The 20,095-nt window shown below is 34.7% G+C and overlaps 1 long non-coding RNA gene across 1 annotated transcript; it reads right to left on the bottom strand.

Annotated features, from left to right (window-relative positions):
• Positions 1-3,899: 3,899 nt before the first annotated feature.
• Positions 3,900-6,236, bottom strand: LOC148779308 (uncharacterized). The gene is made up of 2 exons (XR_016048392.1): positions 5,674-6,236; positions 3,900-4,238 (listed from the first exon to the last, which is right to left on the bottom strand). It is a non-coding gene; the product is annotated as an uncharacterized LOC148779308 (long non-coding RNA).
• Positions 6,237-20,095: the final 13,859 nt, after the last annotated feature.

Raw genomic sequence — 20,095 nt, 5'->3', positions numbered from 1 at the left:
ACTCATTATTTCAATGCAAAATCCAAAGTGGTTCTGAGGCTGTTTGGACAGGGTGCTTCACCACGTAAAAAAAAAAAAGAAAAAAAATTAACTGTCCTGATTTTTGGAGAGATTACTCCTTCAACTCGGTTCTGGCATTAGCCAAGTTGCCACCAACTTCATGTTTTTTAACACTGATCAAAATGGCAGCTGATACTATGAAAAATTAAATTATGATTATGCTCTTGTCTTGTGGCCGAAGGTAATTCACCTCAAAGACTGAGAATTAACCCTAAAGATCAGAGTCCCATCAACATGGCCACAACAGGGGCCATGGCGAACTGGAGTGAGAATGTCTTGGAAATTCGAGGAGCTGCAAAAAACATCCATCAAATCCTAAGCACATGACGTGACTTTGTAGTTCCTTTTTCTACATGTACTAAAAAAAATCTCTTCCATTCCAGTCCCTTCTCTCATATCTCATTCTTTTGGGATTAGTGTTTGAAAAATCAAACCTGCTTCAGAAACCTGCTAAGGGCCAGGTCCAAGTAACCAGTAAACCGGCTGGTTCAACCGGCCTAACCGGGTAGGTCTTGGCTGATCCAAAAAGTGTTAAAAGAATAAAAAAATACAAGAAAAATGAAAAGCATGATTAAATAAAGCATATCCAATTGAAGTTAAAAAGTTGTCAAAAAAAATGGATTTTAAAAAATCCATTTGTGTCCAAGGGTATTTTTAAATTTTTTTAAAAAAGATGGGAAAAAGATAAAATAAGTATTCATCACAAAAAATCTTTTCAATCTTTGCCAAAATGATAAAAACACATTATAAAAAAATCTCTTATTTTTTTGGGATTTTATTGATTTACTTTTTTAAAATACCTTGTCGGACCACCAAAATTGGCCAAAACTGGATCGGCCAGTGCTCGGTTCCAGTTTAACGGGCCAATTTCGAGTTTGACCAGCCGAGTTTGCAAACATTATTTGTGAAGTAGTCGTCTCCCCCACCATATTTGTAAGCTTCTTGCTCCACTGCTCCAGGAGAGTCGGAGTGAGAGTGTTAGTAATTTTGTTTTAAAAAAAATATTGGGTATTTTTTAATAAATAATATTATTTCATTAGTTTTAGCTTATGTAACTTTGCGGTTATGTATTGAGAGTAGTGTGTTTTAATCCCATGTTAGAGAATAGAGAAAAGAAAGTTATGCTTAAGCATGGGACTCAGATATTCTGTTGCGATCTAATAACTTGGGGAAATGGCATTTACAGAGCATGTGCGTAGTGCAACGTGTGCGCAGGTGAGGGGGCACATTTTTGTTTTTTTGGTAATTCAGTGGAGAAGATCGGCCTTAGTTGTTTTTTTTTCAAGTAGATTAAGAGTTAGCTTTTTGAAGGTATTAGTCGGGTGATATTAGTGGTGAGAATGAAAAGCACAACGTGATGATTAGGGTGTGATGTACTACCACCGCGATCCAGCCCTTTCCCGCTGCGGAGGCACTTGAGTCACACTTTGCACCATTGCATCCTGGTGCAGAGGCACTTGAGTCGCACTTTGCACCATTGCATCGACAGTAATATGTGCATGCGCTAATGGCGCATCTATGCGAATCAGCTTAATTTTCTGCAGTGGAGTTTTATGTGCTATTTGATAGTGCAAATAAGTGACCTGCCAGGGAGGGGTGCATTTCGGACAATCTGGCACGGCGGAAGCTCACCATTTAGATGTACAAGTAGGTGCATAACATACATAAAACTCAGGAGTGGCGACCGACCCCGCCCTGATAGGACCGAAGAGGCCTTAGATCAATCTTGGCCTAACCCTATCAGGGCAGGGGCAAGTATAATAAAAAGTACACAAAAAATAATAAGAAAAAAAAGGGATGGGTTGGGCCGAACTGGGTAGCCCTATTCTGGAGCTGGCTAGGTCTGGCCCGGCCCTTTCCTCGGGCCATGGTACTTGGCCCTGGCCAGTCCCTCAGGCCACATTTTGTGGCCTAAGCCCTTGTTTTTTAGGATTGTGCCAACCAGCCCACATTTTGTGGCCTAAGCCCTTGTTTTTTAGGATTGTGCCAACCAGCCCATTGCCAGCCCTCTGCTCCCACCAGGATGATCACTGTGGCTGCGATTTTAATGTTTCACTTCATTTTTTTTGGAGCATGAAAAGTTGCCATGAACGAGTGTGGCTATTGATCATCCAGTGGCATGTGCAATTGTAATTGATGGGCCATTTTATGACATTTGAAATTGGTCAACAAAGACTCACAACTATTCATTATTTCAAGTGTATTAAGCAGTCACACTAGGTGATTTTGAAAGAGCGCTTTCTTTCTCTTTATGTAAGGGATTTGGACTTCTCTTTTGGAACATATACTTTGAATCATCATTTTGCATGTAATTCCAGACCCATTTTTTCTTTGTGTGAACTTTCTCTCTTTAAAACAAAAACACAATTCCGGTGCTCTAGAATTTTACCATTCTTGTATATTATATAGAAAAGATAATGTTCAATCTTATGTTTCTTTGTATCTCTAAGATAAATTTGCCTCAAGAACTTTTAGTAAGAAGCAAATATTGTCTTGAGATGGTAAAGTTTTCTTGCCTGGAAATAAAAAGACTGCTAATGATTTTGGTTTTCCTCCAAAAGTATTTGAGAAATTGTTTATTTTGTGCCTCGTTTCACCCGCAATTTTCAATAAAATGTGACAATTACAGGGTGAAACATGCAGTATCTGTATTTTCCCTATCAAGGTCATGAACCAAGACTTTGCTAGACTCAACTGCTCTTATAGGTCGATCTTTAAGAGAAGGCAACAAACACTCCTATTTTTTGAGCTCTCAAGGTGGCCCATGTTTTCTGCGATGCAATTCCGAAGGAGCTGCCACAAGTTTAAGGAGAGATCTAGGAACAAGCCCCGTTAAGTGAGGAGCAAGCGATTTCCATTGCCGAAAGTACTTTTCCAATGAGGATTTGACGTGAAGCTTAATTTTGTTTTCATAAAGCCTAGGCTTTATAAAAAACTCATCCTTAATATAAATAGATGAACAAAATTTTGTGTAAGTCCATAAGCAATGATCCAATGAAGCGACACTTCTAAAAAACTATGTTTGTGGTATTTGTATGACCCCAAATTTTGCACACACACTTTCTTCATCTCAGTAATCAACCCCCCCCTAAAAAATAGTTCAATTTGAACCCTAGATATGGTCAAAATGAATCCCTTCAAAAAACGAATCTAGACCATTCATTTTGTGAATTTCAAGATATTAGCCTTTATAAACTAAAAATCATTTTTTTTCTTTTTTAAAATTGTTCATCCAATGATAATAAAACTATCCAAAAAAATTGAAAATGAAAAAATCTTTCTAAGGCCTAGATCTAATCATCTCACCAAAATGAACGGCCTATGTTAATTGGGCTAAAAAAATATTTTCTAAGTTATGTTTTCAATTTTTTCTTTCTTTGTGATTGTTCATTAGAATGAAAAGAGTGTATATTTCAAAATTTGGATCAAACAAATGGCCATAAGATGGTTGTTTAAGGTTATTGCATCATATTACTATGCAATGGTTACATGAAATCATTGCCCTATACTATGTTAATACAAAGTTTCATAAATACTCAAATGTCCTTGCACCGACTCTAACCCCAAACCCCTCTTTGGTATTTTATTGAAGGACAATTTCTATGAGTCCATGTAGAAATGAGTCACCTCTTAAAAATCTATTTTTGCAATGAATTTTTCGACTTAATTTTTGAAGACATGTAATCTCTAACAAGGAGATCATGAATATGAATAAATTTTGGAAATTAAAAATAATAATTCTATTAGGAAAATATTTGAACTGTTATTTTCAATTGTTTTTAAATTGACTACCTATTTGCATCTTAAAGATGGATGCTTGGTATCTTCGTGACTGCAAATGTAGAAATGCGGTCCCCGCCGCATGAAACAATTTTCCTTTATTGCATGTGATGTGGTGTCCAAAACCATGGTGCTTTATATATTACAATATATAGATTCATTCAACTTTCAAATGAATGTTGTCTAAACAGTAAAATAAAACTCTTATCTATATCTCTGCCAACTTCGACAAATGTAGAACTCCTGGCAGACCCTCCGCCTAGGGCTGCCAACGGGGGCAGGAACTATGCCCGGTAAGGCTCGGTGAGGCCCAGACAGGAACTATGCCCGGTAAGGCTCGGTGAGGCCCAGACAGGAACCATGGCCGGTAAGGCTCTCCTATTAAAATCCCATAAGCCCTGCACGACACATTAAGGCCCGGAATTATACTCAGAAGCTAGGCCCAGCCTATTAAGCTTATTGGGCCTGGCCCGGCCTAATTTAAACTTTTTTTTTTAATTTTTTAAAAATCTCTAAAACTTTTCTTGTATGTCCAAAAAAAAAAATAACAAAAAAGAAACTAATGAGCAATGATCCAATGCAACGACTGTATCATAATATAATGCAACGACACTTCTATAAAATCATGTTTGTGGTATTTGTATGACCCCAAATTTTGCACACACACTCTCTTCATCTCAATAATCAACCCTCCCCCCCAAAAAAAAAGTTCAATTTGAACCCTATGGTCAAAATGAGTCCCCTCCAAGAAAGAATCTAGACCATTCATTTTGTGAATTTCAAGATCTCATTTTTATTTTTATTTTTTAACATTGTTCATCTAATGATAATAAAACCATCTAAGAAAATTGGAAATAAAAAAATCCTTCTAAAGCTTAGATCTAAGCATCTCACCAAAATGAACGGCCTATGTTAATTGGACTAAAAAAATACTTTCTAAGTTGTGTTTTCAATTTTTTCTTTTTTTTGTGATTGTTCATTAGAACGAAAAGAATGTATGTTTCAAAATTTGGATAAAAAAAATGGCCATAAGATGGTTTTTTAAGACTATTGCATCATATTACTATACAACTGTTGCATGAAATCATCGCTCAAAATTAATTATTTGATCTTCTATTTACGTTCCATTGCTAATTATTTGGAGATTTATTTCGCATTGAAACACATTAACATGATGCTCCAAGGTATACATGAACTCATAGAGGAGACCACACAAAACAAGAGGTCAGGCATCTTGCTTTGTGGTTAGGGTCTAAGAACTTGTAAAATTTCTCATAGATATTGTACACACTTTGATACTTTGATAGAGAGAGAGAAATTTGCAGAGAGAAGACCTCTGTTTTGAGAGAGAATTTTTATATGTTTTAGAGTGAGAGAGAAAGAGAGAGAGAGTTTATGCAAGTCAGAGACATTTTATGGGTGGCTTCTAGAGAAAGAGATTTTTTATGCAAAGTTAGACAGAGAGATGGTTTATTTAAGTTAGAGAGAAATATAGAGAAACAGAGAGTGAGTTGATGGGTGGTTTCCTTGAGTTCAAGAGATGTTTTACCATTGAAGAAACAAAACAGAATCACATACGATTCAGAAAATTGTTTATGTTAGAGAGAGAGGGGTTAGATTTGGCTTTTCCGTGAGTTTGTTTTAGTGATATTTTATCAGTGAAGAAACAAAAATCGAATGGACATGCACCTAGGAGAGAGAGAGATTATGTGCATGAGCAACAGAGTGATCACGCAAATAACTCCATGGAATAGAGGACGATTACGTAGTCTGTACTAATTTTAGAGAATAAATCCAACTTCTGTGTCCTTGTGTGTGTGAGAGAGAGAGAACCTGCAGTTAATGTGTATCCAAGAGCGATTATGAGACACGCTTTTCAGAGCAGCCCGTCCAGGCCTTTTCAGCCCGGTCCGGCCACGCCTGTCAATAACCTGTTAACCAGCCAGCTGGGCGGCCCAGCCGGGAAGCCCGAGGCTCGGACCTGTCCATTGGTAGCCTGCCTTCCCCTCTTCTTCGGGCCGTCTCCTTTAATGGAAGCTCCTCTTTCACTGGTACCTGCCACCACAGAACCTTGAACAAAGAAAAAGCTCAAGCAAAGAAGTAGGAGCGCCATTCTCATTGGTGCACGCCATTGAAGAGCCTGTAATTTCTCGATCAGTGGTGTTTTGATCTAGGGTTCCGGTGCTGCTTTGTCTAGAGTTAGAAAGACCAGGCTTTCTTCCCCTCTTCTTTGAGCCATCTCCTTTGATGACCATGGAGCTCCTTGGCATCTCAAGATCTCTGTAAAGTCTGTTTGATAATAGACGTAACCCTAACGGACTCAAGATGGTTACTGGTTCGAACTGTGAACTCTGTCTTTTCTAATGTTAGCGTTAGGTTTCGAACTGTGAACTCCGTCCGTTATTTACTTAGGAAAAAAAATAGAACCATCGGTGGAAAACTTATCCATTCGGAAAAAGTATCCTTAAAGCGAACCGAGGGAGTAAAAAAGTATGCGTAAGTCATAACTCCGTAGGTTAACTTACCAAAAAATAAAAATAAATAAATACTCAGTCCGTATCCCCCCTCTCTCTCTCTAAGTTTTTTTGTTTTTGTTTTATAAGATCTAAATGTGTTCTTATCCCCTCTCTCCCTCTTAAGTTGTTTTGTTCTATAACATCTAAATGAGTTCTTTTTCCTCACAATCTCTCTCTCCTGATTGTTTCCCCTCCAGTTTATCTCTATTGTGTTTACAGGTCAACTGCCATCATCCTCAAAGAAAGCAATGGAAAATTTGACGGTAAGCCTTTCTTTTTTTTTCATTTATCATCAAATTTGTCATCAATGTATGCTTGTCTTTTTCCGTTTTCTCATCATCTGTGTGCTCTCCTAATGCCTCAATACTTTCATTTTTCTGTTACTTTTTTAATGGAGCATTTGCCTTGGTGATCGTGATCGTGATGGTGAAAGCTCCAATATAACGAGTTCTTTTCCCACTATCTACAAAATCACTATTGTTATATGTATTGTTGATGATTTTTATCACCGGAGGAATTAGGGCTGACAAAGTGACGGGCCAACCTAGGCCCAGGGCTAACCTGCCCTGACCGGACCAGGGTTGAAGGGGCCTTAGTTTATATACGTGTGTGTGTGGCCTGGCCTGGCCTGGCCCGGACAAGGAAAAACACAAGGTCAGGCAATGCCTCGAATCCATGGGCTGCTTGGCCGCAGGGTGTCCGGTCCGGGCTTGGCCTTTAGGCCATATCTTGTGCCCCACACCCCAGGGCCTAGCTTTTGGGCCATATTTTGTGGCGACCCGTAGTTTTTTAGGGGTGACTTTTGTCCTTCCCATTGTTTTAATAAGGATTCCTTATAGTCATGTGATACTCAAAATACTTATTGAGGGGTTAACGATAACAAGTGGGATTGTATACTAAAACACCAATTATCTTTGTTACAAGGAGCTCATAATTGCTACTAGATATTAGTTGTCAAATACAATGACTTGAGGTGTATCACAAAGTTTGAAATATCTTTTTTTGAACTTTGAGTCGATACACTCACAAGTTACAACCATCTGATTTAAAATCTAATGGATAAGAGAGATTATGATCACCTTGTATTAAAAGTAAATAGCCTATTTATATTATTTTTTTCATACACAATTTACAAGAAAAAAAAGTGTAAAGGCTGCATGAACAAGTTAGCTATTGGATAATCCAATCCAATGATTTTCTATTAATAACTGCTAATTTTCTCAATTATCAAATTGTATTTTAATCATATCTTAATATCCCTTTGTCCTTGTCATGCAAATTGGTGGCAAACAATTTTACTTCTCTTCATTCTCTCCGAGGCAGACATGAAACATGTATTCAGTGATTGAGAAAATTTAAAAATTGGTATCTTTTGGTGCGCCTTCTATATAGAATCTATGGAGGGTACACTTTATGCGACGTCCATTTTTATGATGGACATTTGTGAGTTACCATATCTTGTGGCTGCTTACTCACCCAAGACTTTCCCAAAAGTAAAAACTCCTATTTGTATATGATTGTATATTATGAGTCACAATCACTTTTAGCTATTGGATGTGAAATCCAATACATAAAATTGTCACATGTTTAAAAAATTTTATTTTGAACTTTGTGTTCAAAGAATGATACATCATAAACTACAAGCTATCCAATTTCAAATCTAACAGTCAATAATAATTGTGTTTTTCTTGTATTAAAAATTAATGCTCTCATTGTATACATTTCTTATTTATACATAGTTGGTGAGTTGGCTTACTCATGCGTCTACCGTGGCTTCCATGGTTTTCGGGACCCAAAACATATCCTAAATCATTGTAAATTCATTTCTGCCTTCAGATCCTAAATTTGGAGTTCAAAACAATAGTGCAAATTTGAAGATATTTGAAGAATTACAATGAATGGTCTAGAAATAAGTGCAATGGACTTGTTTTAAGCCACAAAGTTCGATTATTTATTTTTTTAGATTCATGACTGTAGTGATTTAGACGATTGACTTGCAAAATCCATCTCTAAGATGGATGGATTTTGGGAAGTTTAATAGTTTTCTCAGGTGATAAGAAAGATCTGAAGGCTATTATTACATCATAGAATTGACTACCCTTATTTTGTAGGCATCTTTTAGAGATTTAAGGAACAGATTTGACTGGAAGTTTGTCATCTTTGGGAAGATTGTCTGATTTAATCTAGAAAGGCAGTCAAATTTGGCGAGTTAAAATGAGAGAAATCAACGTTTCAAATTTGAACCCAAAATAAGAAATCTTTGATTTCTCTCTTGTTTTCTTTTTTTACCAAATTCATTCCAATCTGTCCCAAAAATATTCTTAGCATATCGATGTATAAAAGATCTAATGATTTTTTTTTTGAATCAAAGCCGAAAATCTTGAATTTCAATTTTTGGTATTTTTTCAGCCCATTTTTTCCACCTTTTCCTTTCCAAGTTTTTTATTTTTATTGCCCTTTTTTTAATTTTTTCTTTGTTTTGTTGTTTTTAACTGAAACACAATATAGAGCTAATACATTTTTTTATTTTATTTTTTGTGTTTCCAAAAATTTGTTTCGATAGAGCTCATATCGGATGTGTCATCCTTCATCAACAACTCAAAAATTAAACTCTTTTAGACATTGAGTGGCGGAGTGATGCTCCTCAACCATCAGTCATGTCGGATGGTTCAAGAGTTGATAGCATATTATTAAGGGCAAGCTTTCTATGCTTCTGAATGGAGGCCTAAGATTGTCCAAGATTGTCCTAAGCACAATGTCACGTCTCTACAATGTTTTATTTTTAATATTTTTTATATAAATTATTTTTATATCAAATTTTGGGTGTCCAATCCTTTATTAAACACACACTTTTAAAATATATTAAAAAAAATATTTTCAATAAAATACAATAACCAAAATATCTCTAAAATTTTCAAGAGATATCTTGGTTGTTATATTTGATCAAAAAATTATTTTTAATATTTTTTATAGGTGCGCCCCAATGAGAAGATGGCATGTATCGAATTTTATAGTCATACAATTTGTATTGAAAAAATTAAAAATAAAATACTTTGAAGCCTCGGATCTAAGATCAAATGGTGAGTGGCTCACTTGATCAAAATTGAATGGCTAGATAGTAAACTCCTAAAAGTAATTTCCATAATACTAGTGACACCAAAAAAAACCTCATCACAAGTATATGGAGATGGTTCCATGGATCGCCAATAACTCAATCAGTCAATGAAGACTCGGGTTACTCGGGCTTATTAAACATACCTCGTAAAAAGGAGTTTGACATTGAAAGGTGTTGCTACTTTGATCATGTGGAATTTTTGTCATGCTTAAGGGCTGTTTGATTTCTGGATGATGTAGTTTCGGAAATCATATCTTCCAGTATTGTAGCACTTCCCTGTTTGATAATGGGAAATGCTATGCTAAATAATTTTTTGTCATGCTTAAGGGCTGTTTGATTTTTGGAAGATGTAGTTTCAGAAATCATGTCACCTAGTAGTGTAGCACTTCCCTGTTTGATAACGGGAACTGCTACGCTAAAATTGGACATCACAATATCCACTTACATTCATTTTAACGTTAAAAAGTAGATATCACAAGTTCCATGGTAGTATGTACATCCCTAAAAGACGTTGTTTCCAATTTTAACGTCAAAAAGTAGATATCACAAGTTCCATGGTTATATGTACATCCCCAAAAAACGTGGTTTCCAAAACTACATCTTCCAGAAAACAAACATGGCTTTAGAGTAATCTCTATAGTAAAAAAATAGATATCACAAGTTCCATGATAATATATACATCCCCAAAAGACATGGTCTCCAAAACTGCATCTCCCAGAAAACAAACATGGCCTTAGAGTAATCTCTAAATGCTGCAAGATGAATAAACCTTTAGTAAGGTTACACTGCGTTAAATGCAATCTTTTGGATCACTCTTTTGGTTTTTGGATCAGTATTTGTGTTTCACAGCCTTTGCCTTGTCACGCATTTAGATAAATAAGAGGGTGATTGCTAACATTCAAACAAGAGGGCGCTTGGCTATTTACACTAGAGGTTTGTTTGCCCAACATGTTTTATGCATGCAGTGGATCGGCTGGCCGAACTAGTCACTTGGTAGGATTGGTGATCCGGTGCGGAGTGAATTGATTCTTCCTGATAATTAAAAAAAAAAAAAAAACCTAACGTTCCGGTTTACAAAACTAGAAGCATCTCCAATTCAGAGGAGTCTCAGTACCATTATCCTGCTGATCCCCGATCCGGTTAAGCTTTTTCCTAAACACTTGTTTCAAGCAATCCACATGTAACCCGCCACTTTAAAAAGGTACTGCATAGTTTTTTATTTTAGAGTTTGGTTTTATCATCTTAGAGTTTCTCTCCTTTTTTAAAAGTGTTAATGGTGAGAATGGAGCCTAGGATGCTATTTTGAGACACATAAATGCTCTGATCCCATGCCTGCGATCTTAGAATTTATTTTATAATGGGAAACAAAGAGACCATTTGTTTTTAATATCACAATCATTTTTGTCCATCCGATTTTTAATACAAGAATATCACAATCACTTTTGTCCATTCGATTTTTAATACAAGAATGTTACAATCATTTTTGTCCATTCGATTTTTAATATAAGAATGTCACAATCACTTTTGTCCATTCGATTTTTAATACAAGAATGTTACAATCGCTTTTTTCCATCCGATTTTTAATACAAGAATGTCACAATCACTTTGTCCATCTGATTTCAAATCGGATGGTTGTGAGTGCATCATTGACTATACTTTAAGTTCAAAAAAGAATTTCTCGAAGTTTATGACACACTCATACCATCCAATTTGACATCTAATGGCTAGTAACAATTGTAACCTCCTTGTACCAAAAATAAATAGTCTCATAATACTAAGGATGCGGTTTGTATAAAGCTAATGCTCTAAACAATCAAACTGGAGCCCACCTTCAAATAGTGTCGAGAAATGTGGTTTCAATACCGAAAATATTTGTGATAGCCTTAAAATATATTTTTATCTTTAATTATAAATTTAAAAATTACAAAATAGTGTAAATCGAGTAGATCTATGAAAACTTGAAAATCTTGAAAATTGACAGTCCAAACATACATTACAAAATGCACTATTTACAAAACTTGAAATCCATTTTTTTCTCTCATGTTCGTCCATCTTAATATCGAGATGGTCAATTTGAAGATATTTAGGTATCAAAACAACCTCTTCTAGTGAAATTTTTGAGGTGGACTCTAATTTGATTGTTTAGAGCCTCGGCTCTATATAAACTTTTTCCTGATAATACTAATGGGTGCTTTGCTCTTTATTCATCCTACTTGAAATTCACCTAGAGATGGATGTGAAATTGAATTTGATAAATCTACTTTTGTAGGAGGGTTGGGCGTTGAGATGGATAAAGAGAGAAGTGTTTACAGAGGTGTGGATGCAGTTGACATTAGCCGGTCCCCTCATAGTCGGCAACGTCTTGCAATTCTGCCTACAACTGATCTCAGATATGTGTGTTGGCCATCTTGGCCAGCTTTCTCTGGCTGGCGCTGACATGGCTGCTACCTTTGCCAGCATCGTTGGCTTCAGCTTGTTGTTAATTTGGTTTCATTATCATCATGATACTTTGATTGTTGTTTAAAGAGCAAATATTTTTCTTTTTTTTTCCCGGTAATTTAGCAGGAAAGACAGGCCCTACTCGTTTTTTCAAATAGATTACCGAGTTAGTTTTTTTGAAAGTATCATTGCATGGTACAGTATGATTGGAAACTACAACCTAGTAACTAGGTGTGGAGGTACTACCACCACGACTCAGACCTTTCCTAGCTTTAAGAGGAACTCGAAAGTCCAAGCTCCTTGTTCCCTTAACATAAAGAGAAATTCACAGAAGAATTGAGAGAGCTAAACTGTTGCATAGTCCAAGTTTTGGGCCAGTTGAGGTCCTACTGTTTATAATAATTTTCTTATCTTTAATTTTACCCTGAATTTTAAAGTCTAACTTTGGATCTACACAAAGCATAAAGAAGTTATCTATATAGGTGGTTTGTAAGTCCTACTTTAGAATGTCCCGAAATAGGTATTTTGATAATTCAAAGTTTAACCTTCCAACCACCTAAAACACGGAAAGACTGATGTGTTTGGGGACTGAGTGGTTTGGAAGATAGACTTTTGAATAGGTGCTAAATGATAATGAAAAATAACTCAAAAGAAAGTAGGACCTCAACATAATATGTCCTTGAACCATACCAATATGGTAGTACTGCATCTTGTAAATAAACAAATAAATAAATAACTTAAAGCTCTATATGAAAATGTCGAGCAAAGACCATGTGGTTTTTGTGGATAATTCTGGAAAAATAATTTGTAACTAAAAACTACTTGCAGAAATGTTCTTCATTCTTAATTAAATAATAATACCATAAAATCAAAAAATGATAAATAAAATATGAAAAATTGAAGGGTTCATAGTACATGCTCATTACTTTTATGGGATGATCACCAACTTTCACCAATCACATGTCACGAATAGTTTTACTTGATTAACCAAGCCTAATATTCATTAGGAAGGATAAGCACCCTAGCAAACCTGAAATGAATATAGGTAATGCCTAAAAGATCAAAAGATTGGGTAGCATCAAAACACCTACCTATAATATTCCTATGATCTGTGAGTTTGCCAAACATCTATGTTTCACTAGATGAATAATTTAAAAAATAAAATAAAAATTAATGCTCTATAACCTAGATGTGAGAGTGGACATGCATTCATTTGGATCATATTTAGGACATGAAATCAATTTTTTATTGGATTAGTTTTTAAAATGAACCAAATTGATCTAAAATTTTGAGGACTATGGAAATAAGAATAAACAACCACAAAAAACTTATAATTTAGAGAGGGACATATGATCACTTTTTGTCTAAAAGATTGCTTCCATCTTTTATGCCTTAAGAGGGGAAAGATCCTTGGTCTCCCTATTCCAAAGTAATATAGACAAAGTCAGCATCATCGCAAAGTAAGCATTCACCAAGGTTCCCACTTACTGTAATATTCCTCTTTTTTGAGAAGTTGATGCAAACCATGTTTGCCCCTTACAAAGGTCACCTTCAAGTGCAGCCATATCCATTTCAAAAGCAATATTTCACTGGATTTTCCCTTCTTCCTTAAGAAGCTCATTACAAAGGTAAAAATTCTACATGTTAGTTATCTACTTAAAAAAAAAAAAGACATATTCTCCATGACATTTGTGAAAAAATTGTAACTAGGAGGATCGATGACAATTTCAAAAATTAAAGAATCAACATAAACAACAACTACAAAACACAACAAATTGATAGAAAAATAAATAAATAAATTCAATATTTACATAGTTCATCAATGATGTGACTACTTCATGAGGGAAGGCGGTTTTACAATAAGAGGTGCTAAAAGGTAAAATACGACTCTGTTGTAAGAAATCTCCTTTTAAGCCACAAACTCATAAATAACTACATCAACCCTAACTTAACCCCAAATAAACATGTTCATATACCCAAAATACCCCTACAAGTCCCCTAAACCTTGCAAATTAAGGGCAATGGTGTAGGGTGGCCTAGGACCTACATAAGATAGATATTGGATAACCTATAGAGTTCAAGACACAGCTACATGCATCAAATATCCACCTTGATTTCAATTTTATTAAGCCATTAAAAGGAGATAATCATTAACCATTTTCTTCATAACGGACCCGATAGGGTGCACTAATAAATCTCACAATACATTAAATATTACATAAGTTCAAGCAAATCATGAAGATTTGTAGAGGACTTAGCCTTGTTAAAATTTCTTTTGCATTCTTTTGGTGTCAATCTTTAATAAAGATATATTATTTATCTCATGTATAAAGATATATCATTTATCTCATGGATAAAGATATATCACTGCCATAATTTATTGCACTTTGATCTTAATAATAAGTGACAACCCTATCTTACTGTAACCCTATATTATATGTCTTATAAGAGAAATGGCTTTTTTCACAACTTCTGTATGGGTGACGTATTTTGCTTCATTTTAGATAAAGTAGTTGAGGGTTACCACATTGATATCTAACTAATAGAACACCTGCAACTGTAATAAAGATATATCATTTATCTCATGGATAAAGATATATCACTGCCACAATTTATTGCATGTTGATCTTAATAATAAGTGACAACCCTATCTTACTGTAACCCTATATTATATGTCGTATAAGCGAAATGGCTTCTTCACAACTTCTGTATCGGTGATGTATTTTGCTTCATTTTAGATAAAGTAGTTGGGGGTTATAACATTGATATCTAACTAATAGAACAATTGCAACTGTAAAAACATCCAGTAGTGGACCTTTTGTTGTTTGAACCATGCGAAGTCATCATCTCTAAATCCAACAACCTTGCCACTAATTTAGCCACTATGATCAAACACCGAAATAATATGAAGACCAATCTGGTTTTCCTAAGCCCATTTTACTGCATGCAAATGTTCCTTCCTTAGGTTAGCCATATAATTACGAACAACATTGGCATCATGTAAAATACGTGGCCTAGTGGAAACTATAGCATAAAACTAAGATGATTTTTAGGACATCATATGATTGGTTCTTAGGACAAATATATATATAGCATAAAACTATAGCATATAATGGTTCTTAGGACAAATAAATATATAATGCATTTGAAGAAACAAATAGATGAAAGAACCATTAGTAAATCTCTATCAATGAAAACAACCATCATACTTAATTCTAATACACCAATGTCTTATTATGAACATGTCAAATCTTATGGGCCATTGTCTAGGATATTGTTCTAGGCCGTATAACAATTTGCTTATATTGCAGATATGTTCTTCTTCACCTTTGACCACAAACCTCTCAGGTTGATTCTTATGAATATGTTCCTCAATTTTTCCATGCAGAAAAGCTATATTGACATCAAACATTTTCAATTCCGAGTCGAGCATTGCAACCATAGATAGCATTTGAATAAATATTACTTCGCAACCGAATAGTAGATTTCATTGTTGTTAAACCCTTTCTTCAATGCATAGCTCTTAGCCACCAACTATACCTTGAACCTGTCAACATCGTCTTGAAATGCCCCTTCCTTCTTCCTATAAATCTATTTATATCCAAAGGATCCTTTGCCCTCAGGGTAAGGTCCGAAATACAATTCTTGTTAAGAGACTCATCTCCTTAGTCATGACATATTTCTACCTACTGCTGTTAGCACCATTCATGTTTTCATTAAAGCTATATACTTATTAAATTGTAATAGTCAGCGATAAGCCACCTTGTCCATGACACATACCTTACGATTGGATCCTTTATAGGATTTTTCCTTTCAAGCTGAGGCTCTTGTTCTTGCGGATTTAGGGTCCCCCGTCCTATTCAGACTCAACATCCTCCTCCACTTTTTGAAGAATCTTCTGGAGTGCTAAACTCCAATTGAATAGTGTACTCTTACAATAATCACATTTTCCACTATTTATTTTGATTTTTTTTTTTTTTTGTCATGAAAAACTCATTAAACTTAACACCATTGCTTGTGACAAGTATGGGAAACATCAGGTGAAAGTACCACAATCTATATAGGTTTAAATGCTTTTACATAACCAATGAAAATATATCACTTTTATCTAACGTTAAATTTAGTTTCCTTAACACGAATACATGCATGACAAGAAGAATACCTAAAGGGGAATAATCAATAGTTTCACCAGTCTTTGGCTACTTTTATATCTTACACCATATCATCATTGAGGATGGCATGCTGATGAGGTAGCAAGCTGCATTAACTACTTCCGCTCAAATCTTTTGACAAACTTTCATTGCTAAACTTACTGTAGACCTTCCTGTGAAGTGTCCTATTTATACGGTTTGCAACTCCATACTATTTTGGCATCCTAAGAATGGTGCAGTGATGAATGATTCCTTCCTTTTATAAAATATCACAAATCTCCTTGAAAACTATTTTGCGTTGTTATTAGTCCTCAAATACTCCAACTTCTTTCATTTTGCTTGAATGTGTTAAACATATCTCTCTCTCTTCTTCAACATTTAGATACACACCTACTTCAATAACCATTGATGCAAATTAGAAAAGCAAAAAAAATTAGAGAAATTATGTATTGGCTGAATTCAAAAGAATTCCTAATGACAGTGCTATGAAATTACAATAACTAACATTACATAAAAAAGCCTATATCAACCTTACTTAGAGACCTTATTGGACCCCCTAATCCTAATTCTAATATATTTAAAACTCCTATTAAAATAGATCCCAAATTTTGATGGTGATTTTCTCTAGTAATTGGGGCAAATTTCTACAACCCTGAACATCAAACCTGAAACTTGTCGCATGAAGTCAGTCTGCATTGATAATCTGAAGGAGATAAACTACAAAGATCCTCCTTTTAAAGAAACTAATGCATGGTCCTAATCATCTAAATTGATAGACTTAAGAATGTCTTGTGCACTATTTAAAATTCTACAAAACTTTAGTTCACAATGATTCCCATAAATGTAATGTTTATAGAAGTTCAACATGCACTTCTTCACACCTTAGAGCAACTGGAACTTTCTTACTTCCAGCAGTCGTCTTTCAGTCATGTCCTAGGTGGGAATGAGGGAATCATGATTATCAACTATGGAATAACTGCTGTCTAAAAATGTGCTCCTAAGTAGTACATACATGTCTAATCCAATCTTCTTTATACAACTAGCACACTATTTTAAAACTTGTAGGACTCCACCTTCTCCAGCATATTTGAAATGTTGGGAGTCTAAAGCAACCGAAGAGATAAGTTTCTTTCTCAGATCTAGTAGACACCTTACATTAACCATCATTTCGACAACCCCATCATACATCTTGATACTAAAATTCCCTATAACATTGGTGTTACGAATATAGTTTGTCCATCAAAAATCAACCACCATCAATGCTCATATAAGTTGTGACCTATTCCGTTGAGGGTACATACTATTAGAACATCCGAATCAAGAATCCATGAGTCTGTCAAGTAATCACCACTTGCTTGAGACCACTTGCTTGAGACTGATAAAATAATCTTTTTTCCACTATCTGGACCTTTATCAAATACACTTGCTGCATCTAAGGCTCCATTCTCCTTCTCTTTGAGCTTTGAATAGTTTCTCTTTACATGCCTTTTTTTTTTTAATGGGAAACACATTGAAATTGCACTTATCCGACCTTGATTCTGTTTTCAATCACATTTGGTTCCCATACGCCCTTCTTTTCTCTACACTATCATCTCTCTATCCTTCAAATTCTATACATATAACCACGCATTACTCTATTTCTTCTTCAAAACATTTGATAAAAGAGTTGTAGTCACGCCCTTCACATCTATCAAATACACTTGCTGCATCTAAGGCTCCATTCTCCTTCTCTTTGAGCTTTGAATAGTTTCTCTTTACATGCCTTTTTTTTTTTAATGGGAGACACATTGAAATTGCACTTATCCAACCTTGATTCTGATTTCGATCACATTTGGTTCGCATACACCCTTTCTTTTCTCTTCACTATCATCTCTCTATCCTTCAAATTCTATACATATAGCCACGCATTACTCTATTTCTTCTTCAATCATTTGATAAAAGAGTTGTAGTCACGCCATCCACATCTATGGTATTGTTTTCAAAGAGCCACGTCTTGAAAAGCTGTTCATACGACTGATGGAGTGAGTATGGCATGATTAAAACCTTACCCTTGTATTCCATCATAACACCAGTGCTTGATATTGATGAATAATCTTATTGAACTGATTCAAATGTAGTAAAATACTCATGACTTCTTTCATCAATTAAGTTAAACTACTATCTCTTCAACTACAATTTACTTTGTATATATGTCCGGATAAAAGGACTTTCAAGTAATTACAAATATTGCTATAAGTCTTGCTGATGACAATTTACATCCCTCATTCTAATGGCACAATCGAATCGTGATAATATCCCTCAGGTTTAGGACTTCCTAACGCCCATTTGGTGTAGACTTTGACTCCTTCAACTTCTCTTTACTTGCTTTGTGCAATCCTTGTTGAACCAACAAGTTAGGGACAATTACCTCCCAAATCCCAAAACATTTCTACCATCAAACTTCTCTACTCCTAACCGTTTGTTTGAAACCTTAACATCCATTTAAAATATTCCTAACCCTGTTGTGAAAATATCCTAACCAGAAGGATCAATGAAAAATGTGAAAATTGAGAAAAAATGAAGCATAAATAACAAGAAAACACAAAGTAAATAAATCAAAAAGAAAAGCAAAGAAGAACATCAAGATTCACGTGGTTCATCTCTAATGTGACTATGCCCATGATAAAAGATAGTCATTGGTTTCATTACAGTAGTTCCCTAACATAACTAAATGGCCCTCTCTTGAGAAACTCTAAAACAAAAACACATTAAGAACTGATATATTTCCCAGCTGTAACTTAACCCTAAAGAAACATATTTAAATATCCAAACTTCCCCTATAGATCTTTTAATTTTTTAAGCGAGAGAACAAGGCCCAAGATCAACATAGGATAGATATTATGTTACACATGAAAATCAAGACAACCTATGCACAACAATTCTTTAGATTTCTTCTTTACCATCTTATGAAAATCATGAGAAATGTCAATATTCTCCTGCAATTAAAAGCAATATTTGTAGCATGCGATTCTCTTTTAATCACCTTAAAGTAATCATGACAAAATCGAACATTTTCCCATAGTTTGGTCATTTCTCAATGAAGAAAATCATGTGAAAAAAGGATGTTCTCCATGAATTTGAAAGTCTATTTATGTTTATAAGTTCATAATGCATTATACAATAACAAAATAAAACTATTGAAAAATAGTATGGTAGAAAGTAGTACTTTCGAACTCGAGGTAGAATTGAAATAAAAAGTTAAAAGTTACAGGACCTCATCACAACAATATGATCCATACAGTAATACCGTATCTTTTTTCTGGTTCATATATAAATTTCACTTAAAAATGGCCTTGGACAAGTTCGCACAAGCACTCAAGAGTTAGAGTAAGCAGCATACATGTGACATGGGGGTGGAATTTCACCTTTTTTTTTAGACTATATAAAATAAATTTTCTTAAGAATATAGTTGCACAGGCATGTCATGCCATACTAGATTTTTAGGTTGACCTTGTAGTACATGTTAAACATGGATACTCATAACAATGTCTATATAATACTAAAAAGAATATAATACAATATTCCGCATACATAATTAGAAAATAAAAAATTAAATAAAAATAATAATGAAGGACTCATAAGTAGAAAGAGTGGGCGATGGAACAAAGATCCAAGAGAAAGCTACATATGCTATCCTAACTACAACGTTTATGTAATAGATTGCCCTAATAATGCCTTTTAAACTTTTCTTGTAGATAAACTATAACCTAAAGTACTATGTTTATGCAATAAAACAAAGCAACAATATAAAAATTGAAGTCGGTGAAAAATTGTCAACTAACAATATCACAACAAAATTATCTGTCAATAATAAACTGAATTTATGATAAAAAGTAAAGATGTACTACCTTTAAAATCCATTGAAAAATGTAGTTCCAATATTGGAAATCCCTCAGATTGATCATCTTGACATCGACCATTATGGATTTGAATAATGGATTTCAAGCTCTAAAAGTATTATACCTTTTAACACATAATCTAGACCATCCATTTTC

The sequence above is a fragment of the Amborella trichopoda genome, chromosome 13 (assembly GCF_054954075.1).
Source record: "Amborella trichopoda isolate Santa Cruz 75 chromosome 13, AtrichopodaSantaCruz75HAP2 v2.0, whole genome shotgun sequence".
Lineage (NCBI taxonomy): Eukaryota > Viridiplantae > Streptophyta > Magnoliopsida > Amborellales > Amborellaceae > Amborella > Amborella trichopoda.
Note: the sequence above shows the minus strand (reverse complement) of the source record. Positions and strands in the feature narration are given on the sequence as shown.